Source organism: Balaenoptera acutorostrata, chromosome 6 (assembly GCF_949987535.1).
Source record: "Balaenoptera acutorostrata chromosome 6, mBalAcu1.1, whole genome shotgun sequence".
Lineage (NCBI taxonomy): Eukaryota > Metazoa > Chordata > Mammalia > Artiodactyla > Balaenopteridae > Balaenoptera > Balaenoptera acutorostrata.
The window spans coordinates 94,098,692-94,116,024 of NC_080069.1; the positions used below are offsets into that span (position 1 = coordinate 94,098,692).

The 17,333-nt window shown below is 43.7% G+C and overlaps 1 protein-coding gene across 2 annotated transcripts in view; it reads left to right on the forward strand.

Moving 5' to 3' along the window:
• The first annotated feature begins 7,803 nt into the window (after nucleotides 1-7,803).
• Nucleotides 7,804-17,333, forward strand: part of PLPPR1 (phospholipid phosphatase related 1) — a 268,878-nt gene continuing 259,348 nt past the window's right edge. For both annotated transcript variants that reach the window (XM_007197076.2, XM_057549245.1), the window contains exon 1: nucleotides 7,804-8,136. The gene's annotated coding sequence lies outside the window, so the exon portion shown is untranslated. The remainder of the gene's footprint in view (nucleotides 8,137-17,333) is intronic.

Genomic DNA, 17,333 nt, shown 5'->3' on the forward strand with positions numbered 1-17,333 from the left:
AAGTAAGAGTGAATAAATGACTATCTTACCTGGTATGTTACCCAGGTATACACCCAGGATGACATACCCAGGTATATACCCAAAAATGGAATTGCTGGACCATATGGTAATTGATATTTTTAATTTTATGAGGACTTGTCATACTATTTTCCATAGTGACTGCACCATTTTGTATTCCCACCAGTAGTGCACAAGAGTTCCAATTTCTCCACATCCTTACCAACAGTTGTTATTTTCTGCTTTTCTTTTTTTTCTTTTTGATAATAGCCATCTTAGTGGGTGTGTTGTGTTATTGTGTTTTGGTTTTTTTTTCTTTTCCATGAAAATCACATTTTATTATCTGTTAGTTCTTGTAAGCATTATCTTTATCATTGTGGTTTTGATTTGCATTGCCCAAATAATTAGTAATGTTGAGCATCTTTTCATGTGCATATTGGCATATGAAATATTGGCACATGGCATGTTGTATATCTTTCTTGGAGAAATGTCTATTCAAGTCTTTTGCCCATTTTTGAATTGGGTTGTTTTGTTGTTGTTGTTGAACTGTATGAGTTCTTTATATGTCCTGAATATTAACCTCTTATCAGATATATGATTTGTAAATATTTTCCCCCATTTCATGGATTGCCCTTTTATTCTGTCGATAGTGTCCTTTGATGTAGAGAAGATTTTAAGTTTGCTGTAGCGCAGTTTATCTACTTTTTCTTTCATTGCTTGTGCTTTTGGTGTCATATCCAAGAAATCATTGCTAAATCCAGTGTCTTAAAACTTTTCCTCTTTGCTTTCTGCTAAGAGTTTTATAATTTTAGATCTTATGTTTAAGTCTTTGATTTATTTTGAATTTATTTTATACATGGTATAAGGTAAGGGTCCAACCTTTGCATATGGCTCTCCAGTTTTCCCAGCACTATTTGTTAAAAAGACTCTCCTTCCCCATTGAGTAAGTAGTCCTGGTATCCGTGCTGAAAATCATTTGACCATACATGTGAGGATTTCTGGGCTCACTATTCTGTTCCATTAGCAATATGTCTGTCTTTATGCCAGTATCACACTGTTTTGATTACTATAGCTTGTAGTAGGTTTTGAAATCAGTAAGTATGGGACCTACAACTTTGTTCTTTTTCAAGGTTATTTTGGCTATTTGGTGTACCTTGAGACTCCATATGAATTTTAGGATGGATTTTTCTATATCTACAAAAACACCACTGGGATTTTGATAGTGTTATGGCCTATACTGTGTCACCTAAAAATTCACATATTGAAATTCTGACCCCCAGTACCTTGGAATGTGACTGTATTTGGAGACTGGAGCTTAAAGAAGAAATTAAGTTAAAATGAGGGCATTAGGGTGGGCTCTAATCCAATACGACTGCTGTCCTTATAAGAAGAGGAAATTTGGACACAGACATGTACAGAGGGAAGACAATGTGAAGCCAAGGAGAGATGGCCATCTACAAGCCAAGAATAAAGGCATCTGAAGAAATAAACCCTGCCAACACCTTGATTCCCAAAACTGTGAGAAAAGAAATTTCTGTTGTTTTAGCCACCCAGTCTGTGGTCCAATCAAACTAATACAGATAGGGATTGCACTGAACCTGTAGATTGCTTTGGGGGGATGAAATTTTTAGATAGGCTGAATTTCATAACTTTGGGCTGACTGTGTGAAAATGCTCAGCCAGCGGCCAAATTTGTATAAGTTCAACTCGGTAGAGGCATTGCTCCTATACGGGGACCTACATAAGAAGGTATTCTGTTTTATTGGGGTTGAGTTTATTGATCTTGGAGAGGCAGTTTTCTTAAGGTGCTAGTCATAATTAGAATATATTTACCTGCCCTATTTTCACAGGCAGGAATATTGTGCTCACACTATTATTTTTTTTCCCATTTTTCTTTAAAATATTCCTCTCATTAAGTTTCTAGGGCTGCACAAGTCAGTTTTAGGCTAAAAATAATATCGTTGCTGTTGCTGCCACTGTTCCGTGTGGAAAACATAGCCAACTGCTTTACAGAAAAGGAAAAAAATAATTTTCTAGTGTATTCTTAAGATAGCGTGAAAGCCACGCTGACAAGGAGCCCCTAAATTGCCAGTGGACTGAGATTTCCTGCACCAATTTCATGGCTTTTATTATTTTCCTACTGGCAGAACAGAAAGCAGGATTCTTCAGGTTCCTTCTATGCAACACATTGCTTGTGAAGGGCAGAAAATGAAGAATTAGACTCAAGGTTGGCAAACTATAGCTTGTGGGCCAAATCAGCACACCACCTGTTTTGTAGAAAAAAGAAAAAAATTGGAACACGGCCATTCTCATTCTCAGCACTGTCTATGGCTGCAGAGTTGAGTAGTGGCGACAGAGATATGGTCTGCAAAGTCTAAAATATATACTATCTGGTTCTTTACAGAATAAGTTTGTTGACCCCTGAACTAGACCATGAATAAGTGATGACTGAGTAATTTATTCAGACCTCTCATTTTAAAGACGAGAAAAATGAAGATGCTAATATTATTGAGAGCGAAGGGTTCCATGTTGGCAGCTTAGGACAGACTGAAGAAGAGAAACTGATGGACTCTGGCAGACTCACCTCTCCTGGATTGGGGCAGGGTCAGCAGACAGGAATTGCGAACAGGGGAATGTCTACAATATATGAAGTACAGGGGAGGTAGAGTCATGATTCTAACAACTTCTGATGTGGAGGAGATAACAAGGATGGCACCAGGGGTAGAACCAAAGAGTAGGGGGATCAGTGATAAGCACCTGAGTCCCACCTGTGAGGACATGGAGAACTAGGTAGAATTTCTAGCAACAAAGGTACATGGATCCTGGGGGCTGAGCCATATGAGGTAGTAACTCAGAATACAAATCATGATATATAGGGGAATCCAGAAACCAGAGCTGATGAAGTAGTAACAAGCATTAGGTTCAATGTGGGTGAGATGAGTCCATAAATAAGAAAAAAAGTTCTTGAAATCTGTATCAGTCAGGGTCCCAGCGAGAAACATAGGGCACCCTCAAATGAAGATAATCTGAGGAGAGTAGCAGGACTAGTCTGTGTGATGGATAGAATGTGGCAGAAGTGATGGTGTGTTGCTTCCGAGCCAGGGTTGTAAAGGACTGCAGCTTCTGTCTTGGGATCTTTCTTTCTCCCTGAGCACATTCTCAAGACACTCTTACTGGGTTCATGAATACAAGAGAAAAGATCACTCTGATACCAATCACCTGGTGCCCCCTTTCTTCTACACCTGGCTCAGGGGAGTTGTGATCACAGCTGAGACCTTTTACAATTTAGTCTCCCCCCTCCCCACCCACTCCCTGTCCCTAGATTCCCATCCATGAAAACAGAACCAACTTCTTATTGGTTCCGTTCACTCAAGACAATAATGACAGGAGTGCTGGGGGTGAGATCCTGGGGGTGGTCCTTTTCATGTTTTGAATGATTTCTTTCGAAGAGAAAGAGTTCTAAGCACTATTGCCTCAACTATTTCATCCTACTTAGGGTGAAAGTTAAATAAATTAGAACATTATTCTGGCTGGATTAAGTTGGCCAGAACGAAGCTATCCTTTGAATAATAATGCACTTTGAGCCAAAATGCATTCTCTTTCTGAACCAGAAAAATTAGAATGGGCTTGATGTATACGTTTCCAAGGGGATAAAAACTATCTCCAGAAAGCTATTTTGCCTTTCTCATCCAACTTCCATTTTTAGATAATCACATACACAAAACCTTAAAAAACTGTGTCTTTTGACTTCATCATCTATGAAGAGTACCAAGTGTCACAGAACTTGGAAGTCTTTTTCAAAGTCAACATTTTAGGAACAGAAATTTATTTTGGGCTGTGTATTTATTCATTCACTCCTTAAACATTTACTGAATGTATACCGCTTGCTTACTTTCTTGAGGCATCAGGGGCATAAAAAAGAATAAACCCCTGCCCTTGAATATCTCAAACCAACCTAGGTGGTGGCAAGTCAGACATAAAAAAGGACTTGATGTGTTAAGAGTGACAATAAGAGTACTTGGAAAGGGTTATGGGGATAGTTTTATGACAGTTTTTGATATTCCTGGACACATTTTGATTCTTATAATAATCACTAGTTTAGCCCTTACAGTTGTGGCTTAACATTTTTAGTGAACCATATATGAAATTTTTACAAGAAGAAAAATTATAAATCTATTTGTCTCAGGGTGGTATTTGAAAGTAACCAAAATTATAGTTAGAACACAATTCAAATACAAACACTGTGTCTTGTAATTATGAGACAATATTCAGAGCACAACTTATGCACATACTGCATCACCACAGAGTTATTATATTATTTCAGCAATACCTAACCTAATGGAATTACTTTCATATGATTTTCTAAGAACTGAGATATCACTATAGCATTCATAGTTTGGGAGAGTTTTAGGTTCAAACATTATATCTATTACTGGGTTTTATTAATTTTGAATTTTTTGTATTGATACTATATTCTGAACAGCTAGTTCTCTTAAAACTTTAATAGCTAGCTCTCTAGAAACATTCATACATAGCCAGGCTACAGTACTGGGTTATTTTACTGATATAGGAGGTGAGGCCATAGACGTGTTTGTTTGTTGGTAGAGAGAGGTGCAAAGTTTAGGAATTGTCCACTAGGTTGGGGGATGAATGCTAAGTCTGAAATCTGAACTTAAGGAGCATTGAAAATACCTGCAGCCTTTGATATTCTTACCATTAATTTCTTTCAAAACCATCTGAGCCACAGCTACTGAGCCCACGTGCCACAACTGCTGAAGCCCGCATGCCTAGAGCCCGTGCTCCACAACAGGAGAAGCCACCGCAATGAGAAGCCCGCGCACCACAACGAAGAGTAGCCCCTGCTCCCTGCAACTGGAGAAAGCCCGCGCACAGCAACGAAGATCCAATGCAGCCAAAAATAAAATAAATAAAATAAAAAAACAAAACAAAACCATCTGCAGATGTGTGCATATTAATTGGCTCCAGGCATTCTGTTACTTAGGAGGAGTAACACATTAGATAGCTAAAATTAGAAGGAAGGCAAAACAAAACAAAAAAAAGTGAAAATACACAGCCTGGTGAGCCAATGTCCGTGGGGCTTTACAGCAAGAGACGCTGAGTGCCAGGCAGGAGGGGTCCTTAATCCCTGTGAGGTGTGAGTGGCAAAAAGTGCTGGGGGGCGTGTGTTACTGCAAACACTTGCCGTCTCCCACTTGCGTCTGGACCTGAGTGTGGAGGGTGAGAGTTGGGGTTATTCACCATTCACACTGCCACACAGCTTTATAGCACGCTTTTCATTTCATGGATTTGAATACATCAGTGATCAGGGTGATGTGTGAGGGGCCATGGAGGAAGCCACAAAGAAAATTGGAAGGCATTTGGCTTTCATCTGTTTTATTTGCTTAAGCTTAGGAAAAAAGGAAAAAGATCGTAATAATGAAAATGTTAACAACCAAATTAATAAAAGTTACAGAGAGTTGCTATGCAGTAGGCACTGTGATAAGTGTTTTATGTACATCATCTTATTTAGTGTCCCCGGTGCTTCCCCCACTCTCCACAAGCAGTAAAAATTGCTTCCTGAACTGCAGTTCACCCTCTTATAGCGGCACCATAAAGGGATTCCACCTAATCTGCAATTCCAAATTTATAAAGTCTCCTTGACCTTGTTGGTGATGATAGTGTCCCTGGGCATCGAGGGGAGCGGCGTGCCTTTCCTCCTTACCCAAGGCCGGGCTCAGACAGAGGAGAGAGTGCTTCTTGGCCAGGTAGCCCTGGACACTTACCGTTGTTGGAGGAAGAGCCTCGGTACTGTCTTACTGACAGAGCCACAGAGTTGAGACCTGCACTCACCCTCACCCCACCTCTCTGTTCCAGGTCCACCACTTCTTGGATTCAGAGCCCTCACTCATCTCGGGCTTACACAACGCCAGGGCAGGGAGAATGGCTTTCCTGCCTCAAGGCCCTGCCTACACCAACACCCTGAAATTCCAGTGAATGCTATTCACTGTTCTGAAGGGAAAGTGGTAACAAGCAGATCTGTGGATGCCTTCCAAGAAGCTTGGTGCCCAAGGGAAGGCCTGAGAAAAAAACAGGCATGGAAGTAGGAGCCCCAAGAACTGTGAGTGCTTCACTCTAGGGACTCCGCTGTTTTTCAGAAGAACCTGATCTCCCCTACCTGGTAGACACTCAGACTCACTGTTCTTCAAGCAAAGAGATGCTGCAATTCTACTTTCAAGGAGCTGTGGAGAGAAGGAACCAACCACTAACACTTAGGGCACTTGTGCTTTTTAAACCTTCCCCTTTCTCATCCTTACTTTCCTTCCTTTTTCTATGTCTTTTCTCCTAAACTTTGCTTTTGTTGGTGGTATTTAAACACGCTGTTTTCTCTCCTCTGGGTGTGCTCTAGGGTTTTATCTAATTGTCCTGCTGTTCTAGTGTCACTTGGCATTATTATTGGGAAGATGAATGGGACAGGGGTCAGAGTTCAGCAGGAAGGCATCTGCTCATCTGCAGTGCATAGTGGAAATGCTCAGAGGTGAACTTTAATGAAAGCTTGGAAAAGATTTGCACAGAGTAGGCTGTCTTATATCCCGCCAATGCTGGGGGTGACCAAAAGGTAGTCCTTTTCTGGAGGGACCAAAACTGAACAAACAGGAGGTAATAATATCTTTACAGGGAGTTCCCTGCTTGGGATGGCTTTTCTTCTGTAGGAGAGAAAATGGGGGGGGAAAGACAGGGTGGTCAAACACGGAGGAGGTTGAAAACGGAAGCTCTTGAATGTGTCCTAACCACTGGCTTGTTTTGCTCATAGAACAATCTCACCAAAAAGAGTTTCCACTTGACTCGCAAAGCCTCTCACCCAGCAAAGCCTCTCAGGCAGCGTCTCCCCTGGCCTCAGGTTACTGCGCCATCGCCATAGCGGGCTCAGGTTCTCTTACTGGACTTTCTTCGCGTTGACAGTTCTTCCACTTTACCAAGTAGCCAGAATCCCCACTTGCGAACGATTGCTTTGGCGCTTTGGCATTCGAGGCAAGGGGGACAATGGCTCTATTGTTCTTCTGGCCTTCTTGAATAGAGCAAATGTCTCTTCCGTCTAACCCTGTCACCGAAGGAGACTGAGTATGGAACCCTCCAAGACTCACCTTCCTTCCACTTCCGCTTTGTTCTTGGAAGAGGGTTTCGTGCGCCCCTCCCCACCCTCGCCCCAGCAAACCTGTTTTGGGACCCGAGGAGACAGATGCCGCTTTCTGCTCTTCACAGAGTGGAAGTTGGGAGAGGGAAAAAAGAAGCGCGGATCAGGAAACTGGTTTTAGTTCAGATTCGACCTGCTGTCTGTGGTTCCTCCTGGACTACTAGGGACACGCACCCGGGTGCCCCGCAGCGCAGAGGCCACAGAGCGGTCCACGGGAACCCCGGCCAAGCACTAAAAATACACGGAGAGGAGAGCCAGGCGTTGCGAGGACTCGGAGCTGAAACTGTCTCCAAGGATGGGTCGGGATCCCGCCACCGGCTTCCGGCACCGCGGGCGCCAGGGAGTCCCCACGCAGGGCGCCCCTTTGCGGTTGGGTTTCCCAGCTGCCTTCCGGGAACCCCGCCGAGCCCCCTGCGGCTCCGGGGGGCAGAGCCTAGCTCGCCTCCACCCCAAGCTCTCCTCGCTCTGCCTGCGCTCGGGAGTGAGCGCTCAGGGTCCCCCTCTGAGCATGCGCAGCCCGGCGCCCTCCCCCGCCTCTCTCGCGCCCCCCTCCGCCCCGCTCCCCCGCCAGCCTTTTGCTCCTTCCTTTCATTAAACAAACGGGAGATCCTGAAACCTGGACCCTGTGCTAGCTGCAGCTCAAGGAGGAGGCGGAGGAGGAGGCAAGAGCGCGGGATGGGCGCTGAGGGGGATCCGTGATCCCGCGCTTCCCCGCCCCACGCGCGCGCGCGCACACACACGCACACTCTCTCACACACACACGCACACACACACTCGCACAAACACACGCGTACACGCCCGCGCCGCGCGCTCGCCGGTTGGATCTCCCACGCAGGCGGAATGCAGCAGAGCCCGGGGAGCGGGTCTCCGACCGCTGCTTGAATGCACCTCGCTGCCGGGAGCCGGACGGCCCAGTAGGGCGCACGGGAGGAGGCTCCGCCGAGAGAGGTGAGTGGGGCGCCCGCAACCGCGGGCAGCTCCGGGACACCCTGGCGGCCGGGTCAGGTTCCCCGCTGGAAGCTGCGGCGCAGGTGGCCCAAACCCAGCTTGCGGGCATCAAGGTGCAGATGAAGGCGGCGCCGGGGCGGTGCAGGGGAAGAGGGCGATCCCAGAAAGAGTCGTCTCCTGCGAGGTGTCAGATTGACCCAGCGGAAAGCTACACCCTCCCTGCTCGTAAACTTTCCTCCCCTGTCATTTGGGAAACGTGGAGACAAAGGGGGCGTGGAAGCTCCCTCCGTCCCGTTCCACCCTCCTGGCTGCATTACAGGCTGCGCCGGGAGCCGGCGTGCGGGCGGGGGCGCCCTGCAGGTGGCTGGGGCCAAGTCCTCCCGCCCGGGCGGGGGTAGGGATTTCTCAGCCGTGGCTGTAAGCGTGGCCTTTGATTTTCCCTCAGGCGTGGGCACCTGTCATCCTTTCCTTCTCCCCCACCCCGCAGCCTAGGCGCCTCGTAGTTTGGGGGGGCGGGTGTCGCCTGGAGAATTGGAGGGGCAGCCTCTGGCTTTCTCATTCAGCACCAGTGCCACGGGAGCCGGGGGGAGGCTCGGGCCAGTGCGGGGATGAGTGATGAGTTACTAAAAGGCTTTGCCATAATCACCTTCTGGAAACGCTGGGCGCCGGGATCTCTCCTCCCTCGGGAAGGTGTTCTCTTCACGCACACCGAGGCGGCAGCCCTGGGAGCTGGGCTGGGCTGCTGTGGCGTGGCTGGGGCTTTATTTTTGCCCCGGGGTTTTATGACACAAACATGTGGAATATGTGGAGGATTCTGGGTTATTTTTCTTTGTGGGAATACCGTATTCCCTTTTAACCTCTTTCGTGGGAGAGATTCTCTGCAGCCTGGTATCCAGCTGGTGGACAGGCACCGTTCTGAATCTCTCTTCGGTCCCAGGGAAGAGGTCCCGAGAAAAGGATTCCCTAAAATGCCAGTTGCATTAGGGTGGGGTCTCAGAGTGCGGAGTGCCTGCTGGCACCTGGGAATCGCCTCAAATCTAATGGTCCTTTGAAACAGCGGAGCCTGGTCAGCCTGTGAGGGGTCCAGGACTGGGACAAAGGGGATTGGAAGAGGGACAGATGATGGCTATTTAGGAGAGGAGCAACTAGAGGCTAATTGAGGCGAGAAGAGGTCGAGTGGGAAGCAAGGTACCCTTGCAACCTTCACTGAATTCCTCTACCCCTCCTCTTAATTCTCCTGTGGTTGGTGGCTTTTATTCATCGGGTGGGACTCTAATTTGGAGATTTCTGGAATGTCACATCTGGAGAATAGAAGACTTGACTATTCCTGAGCTAACCTTTAGCACAATCACAAATTAGTTCTGTAAGTCTAGGAAATACCATGTTCAATTCTCTGTTTTGGCGTTTTGTTCACACCTGGAAGGTGGGGTAGGCAGACAGGTATATTTGGGGGGGGGTGGGTTCTGTACCTTAGGAGGCTTGAATTTGTAAGAGAAGTGTATGTGGGGAACCTGGAAGCCAAGTTGATGCTGACAGAAGGAAACACTAGAAGCTCAGATCCAGTACTTGTGACTATGGGTTGCCAGAGAGTATTCTCTTCACTTTAAGATGACTTGCAGAGGCCATCTCACTGCTGCTCTGGGGACCTTTTTTAATTTTAATTTTAAACATTTTGTAACTTCTTTTAAGTGGGAGAAAGCATGATATACACGAGGTTAATTAAGAAAGTTCACTTATGAGAGAGACCTTGACTCATAAGTCAACGTTGCCAAAGGTGAAGAAGTTATTGAGAAAGGAAAAAAAAAAAAAGAGGGGAATTGGAAAGGGATGCATATTATTAAAACAGCTTCACTTTTATAATTTTTAAAAAGCATTCAGTAAGATGGAAATCTGAAGTTATTGTTTTTTTCTTTTTTCAAACAACTGGTGAAGTAAAGACCTTTCCAGAAATATTTTCAAGTTGAAATTGGCCTAGTGGGGGTTTAAATATAATTGTCAGCATATGTCCCTTTTTATTGCATGGTGAATATTCACATCATTTTCAGTGCAAATCTTGGCAAGAAAAGATTAAGATTTTTTTTTTTTTTTGCTTTTTACTAGAGCTCTATTTTCTTTCTTTATGATGTATTTCCTCTTCCTACATCTGCAAGTTCAATTCATTTTGATTATATTTAGAGTCTATTTTCAAGTTTTTATTGACCACCTATCCCATATTTAGCATTGAAGTTCATATAATAATGTATAACATCGTTCTGGCCCCTAAAGTGTTTATAATCTAGTTGTCAATACAGAATTAACACATATGAAATAACTAGAGAGTAAGATAGGTTTGCACTGTCCTGTGAACTCTTAACATGCATGCCATATACTCCATCTTCCCTCCTGGCCTTTTCTCAACATTCAGAAAACACACATCAGAACTTATTATGTGCTGGAGCCCGGAGAAAGAAAAACACGAGGAAGTAAAATATAGTCCGAGCTTTCAAGGATGGGGAAACAGGTATTTAGCTAACTATGATACAATCTGATTAACTGTTATAGTGGTAGGGTAAATCAAGTGCAAATAGTAGACATGTAAGTGATTTTTTTGTCTTCCCCTATGGGATTTGACCAGACGGTCTTTGAGATATTTTTGAAAAATGAATAGTTTTTACCAGGCAGGGAAGGAAAGAGAGGACATTCCAGCAGAGGAAACATGTGAGTGTGCCTGATGAGTTAGGGTAACTATGAGCCGTCCCATGTGGCTAGAGCACAGGGTACTAGAGTGTGGATACAGAAATGAACAGCAGCTAGGTGACACTAATTAACAACTAATACTGTGGAGTAAGTGTTTGGATAGGGATATGCCCAAGATGCTATGGAAGCACAAGGAGAGGGCATCCACCTAAAGGAGATTAAGAATATCAAGAAGGTTTCTTAGGGTGGTTGAGGTGACCTAAGTCTTGAAAGACAAGAAGAGAAGGGCTTTCCAGGCAGAAAAAAAGCTATATGAGAACTGGAAGTTGTTCTGTGTGGATGAAGTGAGAGATGTGGGTTCTTAGCTCTGTGGAGTAGCAAACCATCAGGCCAGAGAAATAAGCAGAGATCAACTGTGAATGGAAATATCCCAAGCAAAGGAGCTTCAGTTTTATCTGAAAGGCTGGGAAAGAGTTTGCGGGTTGGGAGAGTTTGAGACATAATCAGATTTGCATCAGAGAAAGATAGCTGTGACCACAGTGTGGAGGATGGATTGGAGGCGGTGAGACTGGAGGCAAGGAGCTTATTGTGGAAATACAGGCGTGAAATGATGAGGATGGTGGCATTGGGGGTGGAGAGGAGGAGATATGTCCGAGAGACAAGTGAGAAAGTCAACCTCGCTAATCTAAGAGGCCTCCTCTGTGTGTTCCCATACTACCCTCTACTTTTCTAGAATTCACTTGTGTAGCTCTCTTTCCTGTGTTTGGAAGGAAAGACATTCACAGCTGCATCTCCAGCATTCATTACAGGCTTGGTACAGAGTAGGGACTCAATAAATATTTGTGGAATGAATGATTAAATTAATGAATGAGGAAATCCAGTCATGAAGCAATGATTCCTGCATTAGAACAGTAGAAGCTAAATCACGGCTTCCATTTCTCCAAGGTGATCAGCATTTGGGAGATCAGTGACAAAATGACCCAGGAAGACTGCCTTTATGAAAAACTGTCCTATGAAGTGCCAATAAGAAAGCAACATTGTGACATCACATTTTTTATATCTAAAAATTATATTATTGGCTCATCTTGGGAGCATTTAGCACAGTTCCTGATTCTCAGTAGGCTGGCAGTAAATGTGAATTCTCTTTTTCTCCCCTCTTACTTGTCAGAATTTCCTGATTTCATGTGCTTTGCTCAAACTTTTAAGATAATCTGGGGCCAGGGAGTTTGGAAGCCACAAAGTCTCATTTAAAGAGCTCGTAGCATCTTGGCATCCTGGGATAAGGGCCAGACCACCCGTGTTCCCATCTTCAAACACGCAGCCCTAGGAACTGGGTCCCTTACTGAGCCAAGCCTGAGTGTGTTGAGTTCCAATCTTTTTTTTTTTTTTTTTTTTTGTCAGTGCAAAAAATAAATTTTTTGTTGTTTCTTAATTTTTTTGGAAGTGGAAAATCTTACATGTACAGCTTGTTGAGTTCCCATCTTAAAATCCCAATAAGAGATTTCAGAATGGATAAAACATGAGAATTTGTTTCAGGTTGACTACAGGGGTGAAAGAGGGATACCAAAGATAGCACTTTGGGTTTGAACTTTGGTAGCTGGATGAAAGGTGACAGAGGAATGAGGAGAGAGGTTAGCTCAGAAAAGTGAAAGGCTCAATGCTGTTTCGTGGGGAACTGATTTTGGGGTAACACTGGAACATCCTGGAAAGCACATAGTACAGATTCCAGCATGTAGTGATTTCACAGTAAATACCAACTACTGTTTTTATTAAGGGACAGGATGGGGAACAGGAGACCATAGAGCCAAAGACTAAATCTCAGCATTTAGCAAAATATAGGGGTTAAGGAGAGAAACAGGTACCATAGAATACTCAGACAATATGGGAAAGAACTGGAGTGAAAGTAAAAGCCTAAGAGAATCATGAGGAGTGGTCAGACTTCACAGAAGCAATCCTACCTATGTGCCAGGCCTTGTGTGAGTGCGTACATGTGGAATCTCATTTAATCCCCACACTACCTGCAGTTCTCTTCTCCATTTGACAGCCAAGGCAGCCCAGACAGAGAGATTCCAATAGCTTGTCCAAAATTACCAGACTGGGAAGTGGCAGAATCAGGTCATCAAGCCCATTTTAATAATCCTACAAACTCCTGCTCCTCATCCAAGGGATAAATTACCAGGATGATTTTAAGTGCAGAGAGGTTGAAAAGATTGAAAGTAGGGAACTGGAAAAAAAAAAAAAAAAGGCAATGAAAAGGAGTTCCCTGGTGACCATCGAGAAAGCAGTTTTAGTACAGCACGTGCTCAGAAGCCGTATCTCAGGGAATTCAGTGGGGAATGGGAGGTACGAAGATCCAGGCGAGACGTACCTGTCAGTCATTTATGAAGTTGGGTGGGGGAAGGAGTTAGGAGACCATAGGGAGAAGGAACAGTGAGCCTCAAATGCAGTTTTTATCAATGGGGAGCAGATGGGTAGAGCTGGTGTCTGAGGAGAAAACGTGTGGGAAATGAGAGCCGGAGAGAAGAGATGGAGGAGAAAGGATGCCTCTCTCCAAGAGTGTAGAAAGATGGATTCATGCTCTTCTCCCCCAGAACTAAATGACGGAGGTGCTTACCAAAGCCCAGAGAGTTCAGATCTTTGAGAGTCCTGGAAACATAAGGAGCCTCTGAGTGCCGCACGCTAAGGCGTCACTGGGACATGTAGCTGATGAACCTTGTTTATGTAGCACAGTGGCCAAGAGTGCAGACTCTGGGGCTAGATAGGTTCTATTTGAATTTTGGCTCTGCTGCTTATCAACTATGCAACTCTGGACGACAGCTTACTTCTCTGTGCTTCAAATTACTCTCGCTCTTAAGACGGAGATAACCATCTTAACACATCACATAGAATTGTGGGGATTATATGAGTTAACATTTGTAAATCTTGGCACAGAGTAAGTGCTCAATAAATTGTAGGTATTATGTGTGACAACAGTCAGGTTAAAAATAAAATTTTGACTTTATTTTCAGGACTCTAGAGATTGTGGACCTCAGTGTTTGTTTAAAAAATTATTTTGGTTGGTTAATAAATAGCTGGCTCTAATCCTATTTTCCTAAGTGCAGGAATTAAATCAACCGACACAAACATGGCAGGGGCAGACCAACTCCACCGTCATAAGCCTAGGTGTGTCTGCCTATAACATTTGCCTAGTTGCCTCCTCCTTGTGCCTGTCTGGGAAGATGAAAGTTTGTTTGCCTTAGGCTTGTCCTCTCATTCTTCAGCCTCAGTTCATCACACAACAGGTACTTAGCTGTTTAGCAAGTTGTTTTCAGGGAAGTGACTACATGTATTAATTACAGCACTGCTTTGGTACTGGGGGATGTAAACTCTAAATATCTCAAATGTGAGGTTTGCATCATTCTTTGGGAGTTAAAAGCCTTTCTCCTTCTTAGAAAAGTTTGTACTGTGTTCTAAAATAGAATCCCCAGTGGATATGGAAGCCCCATCATCTAGCTAGTTGGCAACAGGGCAGTGACTAGAGCTTAGGTTTGAATATAACCCAGTGCTTTTTGCATTACACTCTGCCAAATACTTTTATTATTGCTCTGTAATCAAAGACTGATTTTTGTTTGCTTGTTTCATCCATCCTATTTATGTTTCAGCCAGATTAAATTTCTTACATTTCCCCAACTGAGATTTTTCTTTCTCACTTTTTGGTCTTTGGCCATGCTGTTCTCTCTTTCTGGAATTTCCTCCTTGCCTTCCCCTGCCTAACTCCTTTGGTCCTTTAGGTCAAAGTCACTTCCTAGGGAAGGCTGTCCTGACCTTTTAGCAGTAAGGTTGGCTTCCCTTTCTATGTATTTCTATTGTCCTCAACTTTGTATTTTCAGCACCTTTCATAGTGCTTGTCACATAGCAATTGATTGGATTGATTGTAATTCATTTTTGGATTGAATGACTGACAGTGAATGAATCTTGTCCTCTTGAGTCATTGCTGATGCCCCGGTCATGCAGCTTCACGTTATAGAAAATCATAGAATTTTCAGGTTCAGAGGTTCACTGGAAATTTTTTAATCAGACTTTTAAGTGAAACAAGATGAGGACACTGAGAACCAGAGAGGTTCAGTGACTCGCCTGAGCTAAGTAGTATGAGAACTGAGACAAGAGCCCCAGCTCCTGATTTCAGATGCAGCGTCTACCCAGGGCCTAGATCAGGGTGAGCTGAGGGAGGGAGAGTCATGTAATTGCAGGGTTGGTTTCTGTCTTTATTTAAAATTTTTAGGTTTTATTCACATGGATTTTTTGCATTAATCTAATTTTTTAAAATATTGCATTAAAATATTGTTTTTCTTGATTACTGAGTTTTTGGTCACCCCTTTAAATTTTGTGCCCAATGTAAGTACCCTTCTGGCCTCACCTTAGTCCTGGCTCCGTTATTTCCACTTCCTAGCCTTCATCATTGGTGTAAGAATGCAGTTACACTGTGGAAGGCAAGGGCCCTAACTGAAAATATCAAAGGAAACACCATTTAACATGGTGGTATGAGTTGTTAATAAACGTTTCATGACCTGGCTGATCTGCTAATTAGTAAATGTTACATTCACAGCATAAAAGCAAGACCAAAAGGAAAAAATAAAAGTTGAAAGAAGCTCTATCATCTATCTATCTATCTATCTATCTATCTATCTATCTATCATCTCAGGACCAAGGGACAATGTAGAGATTGTCTTCATTTATAAGTTTATGTATGTGGTTGTTTATATATGCCTATATTTTTGAGTTTTTTGAAGACACAAGATGGAAAAAGGAGAAAATTATTCTACTCATCAACTTGGCGGGTCTTGGCTTATGGCACTGCTGGCCTGTTGTGAAGATTTGAAGTCAGAAGGTTAAAAAAATTGGCCATTTCTGCCCCAAAACTAGGAAAGGAAGGAAAAGAAACATTAATGGATAGGAGAAAAAGAGATAAAGAGAGGAAATTTTGAGGGAATATCTGCTAAGTACCATCCAAGGCATTGCTCTCAAGTCTAGAATGGGCTTTACATATATTATTTCATTAATTTCTACAGCATGCTGGAATAGGTATTCATCTTTCTATTTGACCGCTGAGCAAACCAAGTCTCAGAAAGGTGAGTTAGTTTACCCAAGCTCTCAAAGCTGGAGCTGGATTCAAACCCAGGTCTGAGTTAAAGACTGTGCTCCTCCCACTTCATCCTTCTGCTTCTCCAAGGCTTGGGATGACAGATCACCTAATCACCTCCTGCCATCACTGAAGCCTTAGGTGCAGGGCTTCAGCGGCTTGTCTGGGTTTGCTGAATGGAAAATCAGCAGTGAGCTCCCATTCCTGCTATTATTTCCTCCTTGTATGGTACATTTATCTTTTCCCATTCATCAATAACAACAGAAAGCAGAGGTGTATATGCATAGGAAATAAATACCCCTCTTTGTGTGAATATCATAAATTTTTACATGACATGAAAACACATATTTTATATTACCTCCATTATGTTAGAGAAGGCTTTTTCTTTGGGTATTATGGCATCAAGTGTTCCAGAAATGCTCACAGACACAGACTGATGAAAAGGTGATCATAATTACTGGAGCAAATCTGTCATGATGAGGGGTAGTGTATTTGCACAGCTGACAGGGTTTCTGGGGTGCTTTTTTTTTTCTATAAATTTATTTATTTTATTTATTTATTATTTTTGGTTGCATTGGGTCTTCGTTGCTGCATGTGGGCTTTCTCTAGTTGCAGCGAGCGGGGCTACTCTTTGTTGCGGTGCGTGGACTTCTCATTGCGGTGCTTCCCTTCAGTAGTTGCGGCTCGCAGGCCCAGTAGTCGTGGCTCATGGGCTCTAGAGCGCAGGCTCAGTAGTTGTGGCGCACGGGCATAGTTGCTCTGCGGCATGTGGGATCTTCCTGGACCAGGGCTCGAACCCATGTCCCCTCTGTTGGCAGGTGGATTCTTAACCACTGCGCCACCAGGGAAGCCCTAGGGTGCTTTTTTTATTGACGTTTCTGATGAGTAGCATGGAGCCCTGAACCCCATGCAGAATATTTGAAATTCAATGAAATCAGCAATCAAGTGGAATCAGATATAATTAACAAGAAATAAAATCTGGTTGAGAGTAATGCTGTTCAGCTCAGAGCTCTACAAGCTGAGCATGCTTTATCATTATTCCCATCTCCCAGTCTTTGCTAGCTGTCGCTTCCAGGCAAACCCACACACTCAAATGCTCTAACAATCAGCCCACAGCCTTCTCTCCTGGGGGTCAAAGGAACTGAAAAAAAATATAAGATCTTTTCATTCAAACTTGTATTAACTGGAAAAAAACATTATCTGTCTTTTTTTCCCCTCAGTGTAAATGTAAGGCAATATCTCTAGGTTTGAGAAAATCTTTTGGTTTTAGTGTTTTACATGGGCTGACTTGTAACATGTGACACAATTCCTAGCCGGGATAGTTTGGAGCAATTAGAGTATTTTAGGAATCAAAAAACCAAACCAATTATATATGTACTGCAGTGTTATACAAAATGCAGGT